Source organism: Erinaceus europaeus, chromosome 12, assembly GCF_950295315.1.
Source record: "Erinaceus europaeus chromosome 12, mEriEur2.1, whole genome shotgun sequence".
NCBI classification, from domain to species: Eukaryota; Metazoa; Chordata; class Mammalia; order Eulipotyphla; family Erinaceidae; genus Erinaceus; species Erinaceus europaeus.
Genome location: NC_080173.1, coordinates 16,265,177 through 16,285,125, shown reverse-complemented (window position 1 = coordinate 16,285,125; position 19,949 = coordinate 16,265,177). Strand labels below are relative to the sequence as shown.

The 19,949-nt window shown below is 46.0% G+C and overlaps 1 long non-coding RNA gene across 1 annotated transcript; it reads left to right on the top strand.

Annotated features, from left to right (window-relative positions):
- The first annotated feature begins 1,536 nt into the window (after nt 1–1,536).
- Nucleotides 1,537–13,620, top strand: LOC132541706 (uncharacterized). Its single transcript, XR_009552802.1, has 5 exons — nt 1,537–1,805; nt 2,328–2,432; nt 3,835–4,085; nt 10,982–11,182; nt 13,258–13,620. It is a non-coding gene; the product is annotated as an uncharacterized LOC132541706 (long non-coding RNA).
- Nucleotides 13,621–19,949: the final 6,329 nt, after the last annotated feature.

Here is a 19,949-nt window from a genome sequence, read left to right as displayed (position 1 = left end):
TCCCTGACTGTATGGCAGTGTCCAGCACTGGCCTTTCAAAGTATTTCAGAATTAAAGTGTTTTATACCTGAAAATGACAAAAACAAAACAAAACAAAAAAACAAAAACAAAACAAAAAACCCTGGAAGACCAACAGATTTTCCAGGGGCATACACATCCTCTCTCTCTTTCTCTCCCTCTCTCTCCCTCCCCCCCTCTCATACACACACACACACACACACACACACACACACACACACACACACACACACACACACACAGTGTCTGTGTATTAGGACTGTGTATATGCTGGTTGAATGTTGATGTTGGGTATATGTGTGTGTATATAAGCGTATACTCAGATATGTGGGTGTGCGGTGGGGGTCGAGGGATCCTGTGTGGAGGTTCTATTCAGGTTGCTAAGGGAGGGTCAGGCCAGTGGAGAAAGAAGGGGATAGGAGTGAGATGACAGATAGTTGAGATAAAAGGTGGGGAACAGAGGACATGAGGTTTTTTTTTGTTTGTTTTTAATTGTTGGGTCTTCACCATTCTTGGCCAGTTTTTTCAGGCATATAGACAAGACAGAGAGAGACAGAGAGTCCACAGCACCAAAACTTCTTCCAATGTGTTGGAGGCCGGGCTTGAACCTGGATCATATACATGACAAAGCAAGCGCACTAACTAAAGGAGCTATTTTGCCAGCCAAAAGGTGTATTTGTTTTGTTTTTGAATGAGGACAGGAGTTCAGAGCCTGTCTGCACAAGAGAACCAATGCCATGGATTTAAAACCACAGATGGGGTTCCTAGGGTGCCTCTTACCTCAGAATAGATTGTTTCTCCAGAGCCCTTCCCCCAAACCCAGGTGAGGTGAGAGGTGGCTTGACCCATTGGGAGCCAGAATATTGTGAGGCAGGCAGGGTAGCCTATCCTGTGGTTCCACTCAATTGCTCCCTAGAAGTGAAGCGAGAGACTGAGTTTCAGCCTGCCTGGGAGTCAGGAGGTAGCTAATCATCTCAGCCTGCCCGCTCAGTGCTGAACAGGAAGCCTGCTTTCAGCTCTGACAGTATCTATTTCTTGGTTTCAATGGGGGAATGTTCTCCACATCTACTTAAATAATATGGATCCTGCCACTGAATTTTTCTAAATGTCTATCTTCTGTGTAATTTTTGTGTCACGCCAATGAGACTGGCTGCTTGAGATACTTCAGTGGATAAATTATTCTCTCCTCCACTTCTGCAAAAAAAAAAAAATTACACTCTTTGATGTGAAAATTATATGCACTTAGAGATATGCTAATACGAAAATGATTTGAGAAGTGTGGAAGCAGGGGTAGCAGCTGACGCGGAGGCTGCTTTAGTTATTTGCACCTGCACCGGGCGAGTCTTGCCGGGCTGTGAGCTCTTGCCAACTCTTCTTGCCCCAGAGTGGTTTTCAGTTTCAAAAGCCATTGATTTCTTGAAATCTGATGGGGGTGATTCTAATGCAAAATGTGGCCATTTTTAATAGTAAGCGGCTGGGAGGAGTCGCTGGGAGAGATGAGGCTGGGACTGGGGAACATTCATTCTCTTTTCTGTGTACACACCCAACAACTATTTATGGTGCAGACTGTGGTAAATAGTCAGCAGAGATGAGACAGCTGGCCTGCCCAGCCTCCTGGAGCTGTCAGGACCCAAGGCAGCGAGATGCAAAGACATCTGCTGAGATCTGACCATCGCCACATGGGATGGAGTCATCGTGGTGTCCTCCTGAGACCGTGGGGAAGGCTCTCAGGTCCCCACTGCCCTGAACCTTGTGACTCAGAGCTGGTGGTTTGTGGCGTTCCTCAGGTGAGTCATATTCACCTTCACCCTTGATTGCTCAGGAGAATCACCTGGGGGAGCATAGATGTTCTGAGCCCAGTGTGCACCCTGCGCCAGTCAGATCAGAACAGGGTGTGGGAGGATATGGGCAGCTGCACGAAACTGGGCTCTAGATGTCCTGAGTGCAGTGTTGGGGCAGAGCTGGGAATCTAGTGCTAAGGCACTCAGAGCTGGTGGCTGTGTGCTCAGATCCCTGGAGGAGGATCTGGAAGATCTCTGGCATGGCGGAAGGATAAAGGGGTGAGGAGAAAAGAGAATTCAGCCTGGGGTCAGGGTTCCTGAGCTCCTGAGATTGATTGATTGATTGATTGATTGATTGATTGATTGATTTTTACCAGAGTACTGCTCAACCCTGGCTTATGGTGGTGCTAGGGATTAAACCTGGGACCTTGAAAACCTCAGGCATGAAAGTCTTTTTGCATAACTGCTGTGCTGTCTCTCCAGTCCTGCCTTCTTATGTTTTTTTTTTTTTTAACTTCATATTGACAGTTGCAGACATAGAGAGAAGTTGCAAGAACAGTGATACACAGAGTTACCATTTGCTTTTCACGCAGACCACTCAACCCTGGAGCTGACGTGTCATCATAGCTGCAGGTGTGTGCATATCAGCACTGTCTCTCAGAGTGTACATAAGTACATGTGTGATATAGGCCTATACACAGTATACTTACATATATATATATATCATGGATACAGACACATATGCATGTAGATATTTCCTCTTCCCAAATCACTGAGAGCAAGTTGAAAACATTACCTTTTATTTTTAAAAACAGACAAATCTTATTATTTTATGTATGTTAATGAGAGAGTGATACAGAGAGCAAGATACAGAGAAAGAGAGCAAAGCAGTGCTCTGCTCTGGTTTATGGTGGTGCTGGGGCGTGAGCCTGGGACTTCAGAGCATCTGATATGAAATGCTTTTGCAGAACAAAAACGCTGTCTCTCCAGCCCTATTAAGAATGTTTTTATTTATTTATTTTTTATTCCTATCATTGTATTTATGTTTATTTACATGTTTCCCCTTTTGTTATCCTTGTTGTATATCATCGTTGTTATTACTGTTGTCGGATAGGACCGAGAGAAATGGAGAGAGGAGGGGAAGACAGAGAGGGAGAGGAAAAGATAGACACTTGCAGACTTGCTTCACTGCCGCCTGTGAAGTGACCCCCCTGTAGGTGGGGAGCCGAGGGCTCGAACCAGTATCCTTATGCTGGTCCTTGCGCTTGCTGCCATGTGTGCTTAATAAGCTGCACCACCGCTCAGCTCCCAAATTTTATGTATTTATTATTGGATAGAGACAGAGAGAAATTGAGAGGGGTGGGGGAGGTAGAGAGGGAGAGAGGCAGAGAGACACCTGCAGCCCTGCTTTATCACTCATGAAGCTTTCCCCCTGCAGGTGGGGATGGGGACTTGAACTCTACTTATTAATTTGTAATTAGAGATATAGAAATAAAGAAAGCTAGACCAGAGCACTACCCAGCTCTTGCTTATGGTGGTGCTGGGGATTGAACCTGTGACCTTAAAGCCTCAGGCATGAAAGTCTTTTGCATGACCACTAGGCTATCTCTCCATCCTTTTATATGTTAGTATGGTTGTTTGTTAAAAAAAAAAACACAACAAAGTTATCCTTTTATATAACCATAGTGCAATGACAATCAAGCAATTAACATTGGGATAGTAATATCTAATTAGCAGGCCTTATTAAGATTGTGTCACTTGTTGTAATACCATCCTTTATAATAAGAGGGACCCCCTCTCCCATCCTGTGTTGCTTCAGTCTTCTTGTCTTTTTGGTCTTTTCCCCCCAAGGCTTATTTATTACATATGAGAGTTTCACACGAGGCAGAGAGAAGTGGAAAGAACAAGACAAATTAAAGCTCTACTCCAGTTCATGTAGGGTCAGGGATCAAACTGGGAGAACGGGAGACCTGAAAGCCCAGTGCTTGTCCAGTTGAGCTTTTTCCCTGGATTCAATTTGATCTTCTTTAACCAGGAACAGCTCCTCAGTCTTTGGTGTTTCATGACCCTGACATATTTGAAATGGATGGACAACTCTTCTACAAAAGATTCCTCAAGCTGGATTTGTCTGCTGTAGCCTCACAGAAGGACTCGGGTCATTTCCCTCTGGCGGGAATATCACCAAAGGGCCCTCCTGTGTCCTCTGTGCTTTTGGCGTCTCACTACCAGCGACGTTCACTCTGTTCACTTGTTAAGCTGTTCTCTGCCAGGTTTGTTCACTGCAAAGTCCCATTCTGCCTTTTGCAGCTGATTATGTTATGATGGGCTATGTGGGACTATGTAAATATGCCTCCTCAAACATCCCCCTTCTGGGCAATGATTTGTGATGGAATCCATTATAATTACAATGGTTGCCAAGTGGCCGTTTTCTAATTTCATCACTTCTCACAATTAGTTGATTGTATTCTATCAGGAAGAGCTTTCTCTACTCCCTGTTTATTGATTTGCCAGCTCCACGGCTGTTTAGTTCATTCGATGTGTTATCTGCGCCTTTACTCTTTAATGCTGAAATGATCTCAGATCTGGCTATTGGGAAGCCATAACCTAGCTTCCCTGTCCTCTGGAGATGTCCCCCAGAGGCTCTGAGCAAGTCCCCACTTTCTGGGGGCAATGAGATTCTGCAGGCTTTAATCTTTCTTCAGGCTCTTTGAAATTTGATGAGGCTAATGCCCCCATGAGAGCTTTCAGCATTTGTCACTGACCTGATTGAATAAGAGGTGGTGGTGGTTTTGGTGGTGGTGGTGGCTGTAATAGGTGACAATTCATAAGACCATCTTCCCTGGACTTTTACCAGGTGTTCTGACTTTCAGCAATGTATCAACAATGGGTTGCCACACATATGACTCAGTCTTGAGAATTTTACCCAAATGCATGAGAAGGCATGAAAACAAACAACAACAACAACAACAACAACAACAACAAAGGAAAACTAGAGAACATTGCTATTGAACTAAGGGTGTTCCAAAGCGTGTGTCTCTGGAGCCCATGCCTTACAGAATACCTTGTGAACATGTAGGTCTTTCTAGACCAGAGATGAGCTCAGTGGTTCATCTAAGACCTGCAGCCTCCAGAACAGCCTCCAGAATTTGCTCATCTGTTGTTTAAGCTGCCTCATTGGTGGTATTTTGTATGTCAGCCTGAGCAAACCGACAAACCAATAATACAATACTACATTGAAGGAAGCTTTGGTGCTATGGTCTCTTTTATGCTCTCTGTCTCTCCAGAAAAAAGAAAGAAAGAAAGGGAGAGAGAGAGAGAGAGAGAGAGAGACAGAAAGAGAACATGACACTTTGAGGTTATATCTACAAAGGCAGGCCTTTCTCTAGGTATATGACTGTATTCAAATTTCCATGTCAGTTCCTGAAGTGAAGATTCAGGATTATTTTCAACTGCAAACGACAGCCCACCTCTGCTCTATACCTTAATCAGAGAACCGCTTGGTCACATTTACTTGTAGTTTTTCACATGCAATAGAGAGTGCTGGCTGCCACATGTTATCCATTCTTCTCTTCCCTGTAAATAACAGGACTCTAATTCCAAAAGCACCATTTCAGTTTCACTTCCAGTGAGGAGGTTTATGTGACTATGGAAATACTGTGTGGGAGCTTGTAGACAGCTGTGAACGAAGTTGTTGTCACAAAAGTTTTATCTTTCTGTCTTTCCTCCTTCATTCGCTGCTATCTTGGAATGCATAGGTGGTAGCTGGGACTCTGGCAGCTACCTTGGGTTATATGGTGACTCTAGAGATAGAAACAATTCACTTTGTACTCCTTTGATTCCTTTCTCTTGCCTGATTGCTATGGCAAGAACTTCCAGTACTATGTTGAAGAGTAATGGTGATAGTGGACAGCCCTAGTTCCTGATCTGAGGGGGAATGCTTTTAGCTTGTCTGTTGAGAATGATGTTGGCTATAGGTCTGCTGTATATGGACTCCAGTATCTTGAGGAATTTTCCATCTGCTCCCATTTTTTGTAGTGTTTTGAGCATGAATGGGTGTTGGATTTTGTCAAAAGCTTTCTTGGCATCTATTGGAAGCTCAGACTTACAGGGATGCAGAGGTTACATAGGCTCCTGTGCTGACTATGGGCCCCAGATCAAATTGATGTGGTTTACAGTTAACAATATTTATATACTTTTTCCATATCTGGGAGATACTCTCTTCCCTGATACGGCTTTCTGGTCCTTTTTCCTACTATGACACTATTCCTCCAGACAATAGCTTAGGTCACTTGCATATTAGTTGTCAGGTGTGGGCAAGAACTAGTTGGGTCATGGGCCTCTTGGAATATACCTAAAATAGACCCACTAGCTTTTCCAAAATGGAGACCCCAAATCTTCATCTTCAGTATTACAGCCTTTATGATTAGTCAACAGTTTGTTCTGCCTTATATCTTATCTCTCTTTCAGCCACCAGGTTCCAGATGATACCTTGATGCCAACTGGACTTCCCAGGGCAAAACCCCACCAATGTATCTTGGAGCCCCACCTCCCCAGATCCCAGCCCCACTAGGGAAAGAGAGAGACAGGCTGGGAGTATGGACTGACCTGTTAATGCCCATGTCCAGTGGGGAAGCAATTCCAGAAGCCAGACCTTCCACCTTCTGCATCCCATAATGACCCTGGGTATAAAGAATAGGAAATAAATAGGGATAAAGAATAAGAAAGCTACCAGGGAGGAAATGGGATATGGAGTTCCAGTGGTGGGAATGGTGTGGAATTTTTACCCCTCTTATCCCATGGTCTTTTCAGTGTTTCCATTTCATAAATAATAACTTAAAAAAAGAAACAATTCACTTTGAGATTAGCAAAGCTGAAAGACTGGCCATTCATACCTGATAATACTGTGGGCCCCCTGTGGTACCAACTTCTCTGCTTTTTTTTTTTTTTTTTTTTTTAGCTAATATGTGGGAAGAAATTTTAACTTGTTTAGACTGTTGTTTAGGCACACATGCCTCTTCAATTTTTAATAAATACACAGATAATGACTTTCCAACTTTGTATTTAATACATATGTGTGTGTGTGCATACATCATAGACACCACTTGTATTTCAAAATCTGTAGAGAACAATGTTCCCCTTCAGAAATGCACATATTTTAAAGGAAGAAGGAAAAAAAAAACATGTGCTTTCTCCAGAAAATAATTTATTTTCGGTAAATACCTTCCCCAAAGAAGTATTTTTCCCCCAGCACAGGGAATGAGCTCCTTTGAAAATGGTGCATGCTTTGCTCTGTTTATTTCATATACATTCCAAAATAAACGCATGCTCGAGCAATCTAATGCTTGCAAAGTGATTTGTACCATATGACTGCACTGGGAGAAAAAAAGGATCCATGTGTCTTTGTACTTGAGTGTTGAACTGGGCTGCTAGACTTTTGGGCTTAATCAGGGGGCCATCTGAGTCACTGAGACAGGGAAGGACTGTCTAGAACACATCAGACACATGGCTTCCTCTTAGAAGAGCCTCTGGAACATCTGTACATGGGCAAAAGAGTTTTACTCCCTGGCAGTTTGAATGAGGGAGGAATAGGAGTTCCCCGGCAATTTGTATGAGGGAGGTCTCTAACAGTGCTGGGACTGGAGGGTCACTGTGGAAGGCATCTTTCACTGATGTATTTATCTATTGGATAGAAACAGAGAGAAACTGAAAGGAGAGATGGAGATAGAGAGGGAGAGAGACAGAGACATCTGCAGCCTTGTTTCATTCACCACTCAGGAAGCTTTCCCCCTGCAGGTGGGGACCAGGGACTTGAACCTGGGTCTTTGCACACTGTAATGTGTGCACTTAACCAGGTGTGCCACCTTCTGGCCCCAGTGTCTTGATGCTATAGGAAACCTTTGTCCAGTATCCCCTGGGAAGCTGCTCTGTCACTACAGCTTACAGTGAGCATTAGCCATCACTTAGTAGTTTCCTCTCTTCTATCCCTCCCCTCTCCTTAAATTATAACAGCAGCCCACATTTACTGTGCATTCGTCATGCGATCACAGTGCTCAGCCTCTGCTGCGCCTGTGCTCTGCAGGTGCCCTAATCACACACTGATTTGTAATTGGACAAAGTGAGGGTGTCAGTATTAGGTACAACAACATTAACAAAGGATGAACCCAACGAAGCCATGCTCAGAGGTTCTGCATGGATTTGAATTTTAGAGGGGATGCCAATCCACTAAGCATTTTTCTGTCTGTCTGTCTGTCTGTCTGTCTTCTAGCTATCTAGCTATTTATTTTATGGCCACCAGGGTTACTGCTGGGGCTTGGTGCTGGCACTATGAATCCACTGTTTCTGGTGGTAATTTTTCCCTTCACCCCTTTCTATTTTATTGGATAAGACAGAGAGGAATTGAGAGGGGAGGAGGAGAGGTCGAGAGGGAGAGAGAGATAGACACAGACCTGCTTCACCTGCTTGTGAAGTATCCCCTTGTAAGTGGGGAGCTGGGGCTCAAACCTGGGTCCTTTCACATGGTAATGTGTGTGTTTAACCGGGTATACCATCACTCACCCTCCATTAGGCTTTTAATTGCCAGGCTACACTGTTTTATGCCAAAGTTATTCCCAGCCCCAGGTCCCCACCTACCAGGGAGGGGCAGGCTTCACAAACAGTGAAGCAGTGCTGTAGGTGTCTCTCTCTTTCCCCCATCCTCTCTCAACTTCTTACTATCTCTATCTAAAAATGAATAAGGGAAATAAAATACTTAAGGAAAAAGCCATTCCCACACAACACTCAGTGTTGGTCATGTGGGTACGTGGTGTGTGCCTTGGCGTTTGTTCTCATGGTAGGGAGATTCATCTAGAAGGCTGAGTGCTTCCCTTGCTGTGAGTTCTGTCTTGAGAGAGCAAGATGTATTCTGTTCCACAGGCTTGAGGACAAGCCGAGCCCCTTGGGCTTTTACTGCATGTCACTGCTCATCTGTCAGACTTGCCTGTGTCCAGAAGGCTGTTCCCATGCATTTTTATGGCTGCCGGAGACTCCATTAAAGGCACGTTCAATCAGTGCCTGACAGTGACAGAGGCAAGTTGCTCACCAATTCTCCCTCTTGAAATTTATAGAGATCATAAAAAGACTCGCAGGAAATCTTTTGGCCTCCACATTTGGGTTGCAAAGTGTCTCCTTTAGAAGGCAGTGTGCTACCAGAGACCATTAGACATCTGTCTTTTAAATTGCCTGGAGTTGGGGGTCCTTTGTCACTCTGCCTCCCCAGGCCCTTCCCTGGACCTCAGGCTAGAAAATGCAGGCTGGAGAATGGGGCCCCTCCTGAGAAAGGATGGAGGAAAAACTTCTGGGCTTGCAAGGCACCTCATCTAGGAGAGAGCCAGCTCTGTCATGCGTGACACCCAGGTTCGGATCTGGTCCTGATTACACTGCAGAAAACTTTGGTGCTATAGTTTCAGTCTCTCTCTCTCTCTCTCTCTCTCTCTCTCTCTCTCTTTCTCTCCCCACTCCCTCTCCCTCTGCAAAAAGTTGATCCAGAGTGGTAAAGTCCCAATATTGAGCAAACATATGTATAAATAAATTCACCTATTTTATTTCCACTTTCAAAGGAACTGCAACATAAAGGTGGTCTGGCATCAGAGCAAACTTAACATTCTGCCAAATGGAAACTTGTGTCTTGGGCTGTTTGTAAGTGCCCACACCACTCCCAGGGCAGAATGCGGTGGACTCTGGGTTTGTTAACTCTGCCCCCCTGTTAAGTTGGAACACCATACCATGACCCTGCTTTTTTTGGTGGTGGGGGGCAATCTTGCTTTCTTAGGGTCTGTTCTGATGACTTCCCCAGCCCCCTCAGCCTCCACCCAAGAGTGGGTCTGATACCTACATCTAGATAAATCAGCGCCTTTGCAGAACTCTTCGTTAGAGCTATTGCAAAACTCATCTTCTGTCACAACTGAGCTACATTGGACCTGTGTCCTCAGAGCCCCTCACCTCCCTCCTCCTCTCTGTTTGCATCCCAGAGAACTGGCTCTGTTCTGACTGGCATTCCCCTCACACCCTTGCCAGCTGGTTCCTAACTGGGTTGAAACAATTGATGACATGAGAGAGACCAATGGTAAAAGCAGGGTAGCACAACTGGTAGAGCTCACATGTTACCATGCACAATGACCCAGGTTCAAACCCTTATTCCCCACCCACAGTGGGGGACTTCATGAGCAGTAAAACAGTACTACAAGTGTCTCCTCTCTCTCTCTCTCTCTCCTCTCTCTCTCTCTCTCTCTCTCTCCTCTCTCTCTCCCTCTATTAAAAAGAAAGAAAAAGAACCAAAAAAATTAAAAAGCACCAAGTCCCCAGTGATAAGTCTGATGGCAACAAATAAATAAATAAAGAGAAAGTAGGGAGGATCCAGAGTCGCTCTCCCTCACTGCCTTGGACAGTATTCCCATCAGCAGGTGCAGCTCCTCTGTGGTTCTAGCTGCACTGACCCCACTGCACAGAAGGTGCTGGTCCTCAGGATCCAACTTCTCTCTCTCTCTCCCATAAGGGAGACAGTGCCTATTTATGGTGACCAATCTCTAAATTATTCAACATCACTAGGTTGTCTTCCAAGCAACTTCATTATCTCTTTGACCAAGTCTCTCATTAAATAGCCTTCAATGCAAATACCTAAAGTATTTTCTGTTTTTTTTTAAATGTTTTTATTACCTTTATTGGATACAGACAGTCTGAAATCAAGAGGGAAGGTGGAGGTATAGAGGGAGAGAGATACAGAAAGACACCTGCAGCACTGCTTCACCACTTGCAAAGCTTCCTGCCTGCAGGTGGGGACTAGGGGGCTCGAACCTGCGTCCTTGTGCACTGAATTATGTGCACTCAACCGGGTGCACCAACACTTATTCCCCCCCCCCTTTTAAAATGAGTGGTAGGAAAGAAAAGGAATCAGATACTTTGGCAGGTCATGTGGGAAGAGTCAGGTTGAGAATGGAAGAAAAAAGATGCAGGGAGGTAGCGTAGCAGGTTAAGCGCACGTGGGGCGAAGCGCAAGGATCATCGCAAGGATCCTGGTTGGAGGCTCTGGTTCCCCACCTGCAGGGAGGCCACTTTGTGCAAGTGGTGAAGCAGGTCTGCAGGTGTCTATCTTTCTCTCCCTCTCCCTGTCTTCCCCTCCTCTCTTGTTCTCTTTCTGTTCTATCCAGCAACAACAACGACAGCTATAACAACAATAACAACAAGGGCAACAACAACAATGACAACAGCAACAATAAAGGGGGAAAATCGGCCTCCGGGAGCAGTGGATTCATAGTGCAGGCACAAGCCCCAGCAGTAACCCTGGAGGCAAAAAGGAAGAAAAAGAGAGAGAGACTGAGCCCTGATGATGTGTGAGCTTCTGGACCCAGGTATGCCTGAAGCTTCTGGGATTTTCATGGATGTGAACCTATAAACCCCACTCTGTCCCCACTTTATGTTTCCCTCAGTCCATTTATCACTACAGCTGTGAGCCCTGCCTTAGCCATGTCGAATGCAGTAAGGGCCCACTAAACATTGTTATTTGCTTTACTCTGGCTTTATTTTCAGCAAGACTGCTTTTAAAAGGCTCTTCAGAGGCAGCCAATTGCCTTGGGCAGAGGCTTTATTTATTTATTTATTTTGTGGAAAGTCACCAAAGACTCTCCCGGTTGGCTAGCTGTGAGGCAAAGACCCACTTGGGTTTTTCCAAGATCACTTGGATAAAGGGATTATTTCAGAATTCTAATTCCTACGACTTTCTCTTCCTCCTCCTCTTCCTCCTTCCCTTTTTCTTTTCCTCCTTCTCATTCTTCTTATCTTTGAAATTTTAATTTGTGAAAACCTACATATATATCTCGGATATGTACACATGTCACGACCATATACTTGATGTGCAATTTATCCCATGTCTAATATTCCTTAAGAAAGCTGAAAAATGGGGGCTGCTGGTGGCACACTCAGTTGAGTGCATATGTTATAGTGCACAGGGACCTGGGTTCAAGCACCTGCTCTCCACCTGTGGTGGGCAAGTTTCACAATCGGTGAAGCAAGTACTGCAGGTGTCTCTCTATCTACCCTTCCCACCTTGGGTGCTCTCTTTTTCTATCCAATAAGTGAATAAATAAATAAATAAATAAATAAATAAATAAATAAATAAAGTCTCTTGGAAACAGAGTTGGCAGTCAGCTGAGGTAAAGAACAAACCCCTCATCACAGACCCCTGCGAGCGTCAACCCGGCTTTGACGTGGCACGTTATGATTAGGCCCTCCTCAATCGCTATCGAACAGGCCATGGCCGGTGCGCCGCTATGTTCCATCGCTGGGGAGCCAGAGACGACCCGAACTGCCCCTGCGGCTCCAGACAGACTATGACCCATATAGTCAACGACTGCCACCTCTCCAGATTCAAAGGAGGTCTCGAAACTTTACATCAGGCTCAACCTGATGCTGTTGACTGGCTACGGAAGAAGGGCAAACGCTAGAAGAAGAAAGTGAATAAATAAAATATTTTTTAAAAAAGAAGGTTGAAAAATACACAAAACCAAGAAGCATATAAAAACAATGAGACAGAGGGGACGGCAGGCAGTGGTGCACTGGGTTAAGTGCACATAGTATGAAGTGCAAGGACCAGTGCAAGGATCCCAGTTCGAGCCCACGACTCCCCACTTGCAGGGGGTGGTGGAGGGGGGAGGGAGATTGCTTCACAAGTGGTGAAGCAGGGCTGCAGGTTTCTGTCTGTCTCTCTCCCTCTTTATCCTCCTTCCTTTCTCAGTTTCTTTCTGTCCTATCCAAAAACCAAGTGTCCTCCAAGAGCAGTGGGCCCCAGCAATAACCCTGGAGGAAAAAAAAAAGAATAAAATGAAATAAAATGAAAAACAATGAGATAGGAATACTACTTTGGAATAAAGAGGAATGAAGCTCTTCCCATCATGCTGAGTGAAGAGATCCAGACACAGAGCAGACAAGTCATGTCATCCTACACGTGGGAAACTCTAGACAGCACAGATCTAATCTCCAGTGACAGAGAGCAGATCACTGGGGACAACAGTGGGAGGAACTGTGTGCAAGGAGATGCAAGGAGACTTTCTGAGTAATAGAAAGCTTGCATGTCTTAACTGTGGTCTTGGTTACAATAGAGGTTTAAAGTGGTCAGGATCTTACAGTCAACGATATTTATACACCTTTCCCATATTTGGGAGCTACTCTCTTCCCTGATCCAGCTTGCTAGCCCTTTTTCTAGCCATGATATCGTCTCCCCTGAAAATAACTTAGGTCCACCTGCATATCAGAGGTCAGGCTCAGGAAAAAACTAGTGTAGTTAAGGGCCCTTTGGAATATAACTAAAACAGGCCTACTAGTTAACTTCAAAATGGACACCCCAAATCTTCATCTGCAATATTCCAGCCTTTAGGTTCATGAGTAGTCAACATTTTGTTTGGCTTTATATGTTAATTCTTTTTTTCAGCTACCAGGTTCCAGATGCTACCATAATGCCAACCAGACTTCCCTGGGCAGATGACCCCACCAATGAGTCCTGGACCCCCTGCTTCCCCAGCGCCCTGCCCCACTAGGGAAAGAAAGAGACAGGCTAGGAGTGTGGAACGACCTGTCAATGCCCATGTTCAGCAGGGAAGCAATTCCAGAAGCCAGACCTTCCACCTTCTGCACTCCATAAAGACCCTGGGTCCATACTCCCAGATGGTTAAAGAAAAGGAAAGCTATCAAGGGAGGGAATAGGATACAGAGTTCTGGTGGTGGGAATTGTGTGGAATTATAACCCTTTTATCCTAAGGTTTTGTCAGTATTTCCTTTCTATAAATAAAAGTTAAAAAAATAAATAAAGTGGTCAGGCTCATCGAATTGTACAATTCAAATGGGTCCATTTTTTAGCATGTGGACTACATCTCAATGAATGTGACATTGTAAGAAAAGCAATGTAGGCATTCAGTATGGGAGCGCTTCCCCCCTGGTGGAAAGCTACTCGTGCTGTGGTACACCTTCCCACAGCTGTGTGTTAGCATCAAAGAAACGAGGTGAGGAGAAAGAGGCACTACAGCCTGAAGGGTTGGGAAGGGCCAGAGAAAATGAGAAGCTGAGGGCTTTCTTGGAGGTTCTCTTAGCTGGCACCCTCCCCTTTTCTGGCCCATCCAGGCCCTCCAGGCCGTAGTGAGGGAAGTCTGCAATGAAAGTCACAGGGGACATGGTGTCAGAGGACACTGGGTCTTTGCACTTACCCTCCTCCTCCTTCCCCCAACTCTTTTATCCTGATAGGCAGCAGGCTGGCTGCCCCCCACTTTATTATAAAGTGAGTATACTTCACGGGATGCATTGGATCGACCTTCCCGTGGTGCATCCCGTGAGTACCCATTCATTGGGGAAACTGACGATCCTTCCTAGCCGACTGAATCCACATGGATCCCAGTCACTTTCAAAGCCAGCAACAAGCAGCTCCTGACAGTTTTCAAGCTGTTGGTCCTGCTCTTCGAGTCCTCCAACTTAATGTTGAGGGGCTGTCCTTTGCCAAATGCGTTCTTAGTGGTCAATTGGCGATACAGCATCAGGCAGATGTTATCTGCCTACAAGAAACACATATAGCAGTCGATGAAGCTGCTCGATTCACCATCAGTGGATTCGATTTAATATGCTATAATCTCCATCCTAAACACGGCTGAACCATCTACGCCAAATTGTGTCTTGCGGACGTTTACCATACGGCCTCTTCGACCTTCTATGACTCCATTACTATTGGAACTATTCAGCTCGTCAACGTATATAAGCCTCCCAGTGCCTCATGGGATAATGAAGTCCTGCCTAGCCCGAATCACCCAGCCGTTTACGTTGGAGACTTTAATAGACATCACCAAGACTGGGGATATTCCTCCATTCGTGCTGATGGCCTATCTTAGCCGACTGGGCTTCAGCGAATGACCTCTCCCTATCATACGACCCCAAACAGCCAGGCTCTTTTCACAGTGCTAGATGGAATAAAGACTCGTCACCCGACCTGTGCTGGATTAGCACAGTCAACGGCCAAGCCTTTCCCGCTACGAGACACATTCTCAAGATCTTCCTGCACAGTCATCACCGCCCAGCTATCATCCACATTGGTCTCCAGCTCCCACTGATTCTGTGCTCGGAGAAACTAAGACGGAACTTTCAGAAAGTAAACTGGCGTCTGTTCAGTGATCTTACCAACAAATCTATTCCTGCAATTCCAATTAACTCTGTCCCCTCTGAAGATTCCTACAGGCGCTTCCGCCAAGCCATCTTCAAAGCAGCTTCCCAAGCCATTCCTCGTGGGAGATGTGCTAACTATACGCCTTGTCTTGATGCTGAATGCGAGCAACTACTAAAGCAATATGATGAGTCGGGTGACCCAGATGTGGCTGACCATCTCATTGCCTCCCTGGATGCAGCACGCCAAGCCCGCTGGCAACAACTCATGGAAAGTCTGAACTTCACCCACTCAAGTAGGAAGGCCTGGAAGCTTCTTCACAGACTGGGTGCCGATAGCCAACCCCCTCCCGTCTCCCATCCTCCCATATCTCCAAACTCAGTGGCCAGTCACCTAACTCAAGTTGGACGTGCTAAGATCGACCCAGTCTGGAAAAGAGAAATTTCCCATGAGTGGTCATCTCACTTCCAGTTATCTTGTCCATCTCCAAAACTCTCTCCCTTTACACTGTCTGAACTGGAAGACGCTTTGAAGAGGGTTAAACCGGGAACAGCTGCTGGCTATGATAACATCACCCCAGAACTCATTCTTAACCTGGGTCCCGCGGTAAAGAAGTGGCTCGCTTCATTCCTGTCCCACATCTTGGAATCTGAGTCTATGCCCAAAGTTTGGCGTCGTGCGAAGATTATAGCAGTTTTGAAACCAAAGAAAGACCCAACACTGGCCGCCAGCTATAGACCAATTTCTCTCCTCTCCGTGTGTTACAAACTCCTTGAGAGGCTGCTTCTGTCACGTATTTCTCCTTTTACAGAGAAATTCCTATCACCCGCCCAAGCTGGTTTCCGCCCAGGAAGATCTACCTGCGAACAAGCCCTGGCCCTCTCAACTTACATTGAAAATGGATTCCAGAAGAATTTAAAGACGGGTGCTGTCTTTGTTGATCTCATAGCAGCCTATGACACGGTCTGGCACCGTGGTCTCCTAGTCAAGATCTCAAGATGCCTGCCTCCATGGGTGGCCAACACTATATCGTTTCTTCTCCAAAACAGAAGATTCCGGGTGCATTTGGGTGACAAGTCTAGCAGATGGAGACTTGTCTCAAGTGGCCTCCCCCAGGGCTCTGTTCTGGCTCCTATGCTATTTAATATTTACATCAATGACCTCCCAGAAACTTCTTCAAGGAAGTTCATCTACGCCGATGACATCTGCTGTGCAACTCAGGCATCCAAGTTCGACATCCTCGACGAAACACTCATGAAAGACATGTCTCTGATATCTGATTACTGTAAAAAATGGCGACTAATCCCTAGCACTGCAAAAAACGGTATCATCTGTTTTCCATCTACACCATGCCTCGGTCTAGCGTGAGCTTAATGTGCAGCTTGGCGATACGAGAATCCGGCATGAAGCCCAGCCAGTCTATCTTGGCGTTACTCTCGATCGCACTCTGTCATTTCACAAACATCTCATAAAAACTGCAGCAAAGGTGGGCGCGAGGAATAACATCATTGCAAGACTGGCCAGCTCCTCATGGGGCGCGAGCGCTTCCACACTACGATCATCATCTCCGGCATTATGCTCTTCCACTGCAGAATACTGTGCCCCAGTATGGTTCCGTAGCCCCCATGTCCACTTGGTCGATTCCAAATTATATTCCTCCATGAGGATAATTTCTGGAACCATCCGTTGCACCCCGGTTCCATGGCTGCCAGTTCTTAGCAACATCGCCCCGCCAGATATTCGTTGGGATGCGGCATCATCTAAGTTCATTTCCCACGTCTACGCTCGACCGGACCTACCAATATACGCGGATATCTTCGCCTACCCTGTCCAACGCTTGACGTCTCGTCACCCAATCTGGTCCCCTACGCCTACACTGAACTTCTCTGTTCCAGACTCTTGGAAATAGAGTTGGCAATCAGCTGAGGTAAAGAACAAACACCTCATCACAGACCCCTGCAAGCGTCAACTCAGCTTTGACCTAGCACGTTATGATTGGGCCCTCCTCAATCGCTATCGAACAGGCCATGGCTGGTGCGCCACTATATTCCATCGCTGGGGAGCCAGAGACGACCCGAACTGCCCCTGCGGCTCCAGACAGACTATGACCCACATAGTCAATGACTGCCACCTCTCCAGATTCAAAGGAGGTCTCGAAACTTTACATCAGGCTCAACCTGACGCTGTTGACTGGCTACAGAAGAAGGGCAAATGCTAGAAGAAGAAGAACTGTGGCCCAGGAATCCAGCACAGCTTAACCAGGTCCTCTGACTCATTAGCTCTCACAGACTGTAAGAAAGGTGTCAACCCAGGGTCTGGGTCTCACTTAAAGGATCAGCTGGGGCAAGATCCATGTCCAAGCTGGTCAGTGGTTTGGGGGTAGGATCCCTTGTGGGTGGTTGGATGGAGGGTCTAAGTTTCTGGCTCGATGCTAGCCAGAGTCCCCCAGAGATCCTTGCCAAGTGAAATGAGCTTCTGAGAATATCTCAAAGAAGACTGGTGATAGAAGTCAGCCAGACCCCACACCAGGGGGAAGAAATTCAACAAAAGTATGGATACTTGGAAGTAGGGGCATGGAAGCAGAGGAGGCACTATGTGGATGCAGCATGTATTAATTAAGCCCCTACTTTTTTTCAGGGTCCAATCAAATACTAAGAGTTTCCGGGCTCAGGGGGTAAATGACTGAAGAAGTGGAGAAGCAATTAAGACCCAGACTAGCAAGCTTATGAGAGAAGTGAGAGACAGAGCACAGAGAACAGAAGCCAGCCTTCGAAGCCAGGTTATTCCTTTCTGTCACTATGGGGTGTCACCATCACGTCTTATGCCGAAGCAGACACAGTCACTGCTGCTAATGCTGCAGGTTATGGCTTAGATTCAACACTGAAGGCAATGCAGATTTGCAAGTAAATTCCAATAAAAAATGAATTTTTTAAAAGATCTATCTTTCTTGATATTTATTTATTTATTCCCTTTTGTTGCCCTTGTTGTTTTATTGTTGTAGTTATTATTGTTGTTGTTATTGATGTTGTCATTGTTGGATAGGACAGAGAGAAATGGAAAGACAGAGAGGTGGAGAGAAAGATGGACACCTGCAGACCTGTTTCACCACCTCTGAAGCGACCCCCCTACATGTGGGGAGCTGGGGGCTCGAGCCGGGATCCTTATGCCTGTCCTTGCATTTTGTGCCACCTGCGCTTAACCCGCTGCACTACTGCCTGACTCTCAGAAAAATGTATTTTCTTTTTTGCCTCAGGGTTATTGCTGGGGCTCAGTGCCTGCACCATGAATCCACTGCTCCTGGAGGTCATTTCTCCCCCTTTTGTTGCCCTTGTTGTTGTAGCTTTGTTATGATTATTATTTTTGTTGTTGATGTCATTCGTTGTTGGATAGGACAGAAAGAAATGGAGAGAGGAGGGGAAGACAGAGAGGGGGAGAGAAATACACCTGCAGACTTGCTTCACTGCCTGTGAAGCGACTCCCCTGCAGGTGGGGAGCTGGGGGCTCGAACTGGAATCCTTACGCTGGTCCTTGCACTTCGCACCATGTGCGCTTAACCTGCTGCACTACAGCCTGACCCCCAGAAAAATGTGTTTTCATTTCCATCTAAGTTCCTAGGTGGCATGGATTCTCCTCACAAACCACGGGCACTACCCACAGGAAGAACACTTTATTCTGTATGGGACATAGATTTACCTTCTTTCCACCGTGCTTAGGGCTACTGGGCTGAGCAGAAAAGGCAGAGCAAGCCAGAGACCCAGACAGGTGTGGCTGGTTCCACTGCTTTATGACTGTGACCCTGGGCGAGCTGCATCCCTTCTTCCAGATCTCCCAACTGTGGTTACGTAGACAGGCAGGGTTGTCAGGAGTAGAATGACACTGATCAAGACCCTGGCACAGAGGAAATTATGAGTTATACCTCTTCTTTTTTCTTTTAATTATTATTAATCATCATCTGAAGTCCCTATGCTCAGCTTTCAAGAATCAACTCATGGATGTGAGGGTGACCTGGCTGTGACATCTGTCACCTCAACTATCTCACTAGGCTGGTGTCCTCTTCCTCCCTCACCACTCCATGTGTCTCCCTCATCCCATCCCATAATATGCACGCTTGGTTTGGGGGAGGATGTTTTTCCCCAAACAGAGAGGGACCAGTGCTCCGTAGAGAGCACGTGATTTGCTGGATGCCTCCCGGCTCTAAAGGCCAAGAACCAAGCCAGTCCATGTTTCCTTTGTGAAAGCATCCTAGACTATTCAGATCCATGTTTCAGTTCCCTCCTTTGGAATTCTTCTTTGTAAATCCACCTTGGCGCTTGGATGTCAACTTTTGAGTATAATTAAATGTATATTTCAACCTGCTGGCAAAGACAGACTAGCTGTCGTCATTTCTTGAGAGCTTATAAATATTCGGGGGTGGTGTGTGTGTGTGTGTGTGTGTGTGTGTGTGTGTGTTCCAGCCTTGTACATGCCTTACTGCATTTAAACCTGCTCTATCCTTTTCAATTCTCACAGTCAACTTATAAAGCGGATATTAACGTTATCCGGCCCCCAAAGGAAATCGAGGTCTGGATAGTTAAATCAGTGTGTCTCTACTCACAAAGCTAGTTAGCACCATCACTAGCAGTCCTGTACAGGGATTTCTAGAAGGGACTTTTGCCTTCTTTCTATTTTTTTTTTTTTTGCCTCTAGGGTTATCGCTGGTGCTTGGTGCCTGCACTATGAATCCATTACTCCGGCGACTGTATTTTTGATAGGACAGAGAGAAGTTGAGAGGGGAGGGGAAGATAGAGGGGGAGAGAAAGATAGACACCTGCAGACCTGCTTCTTTGTGAAATGACTGCCCTTGCTGGTGGGGACCCACGGGCTCGAACTGGGGTTCTTACGTGGGTCCTTGTGCTTCATACTATGTGCGCTTAACCTGCTGTGCTACTGCCCAGTACCCTCTTTTTTTTGCCCCCAGGGTTATTGCTGGGGGTTGGTGCCTA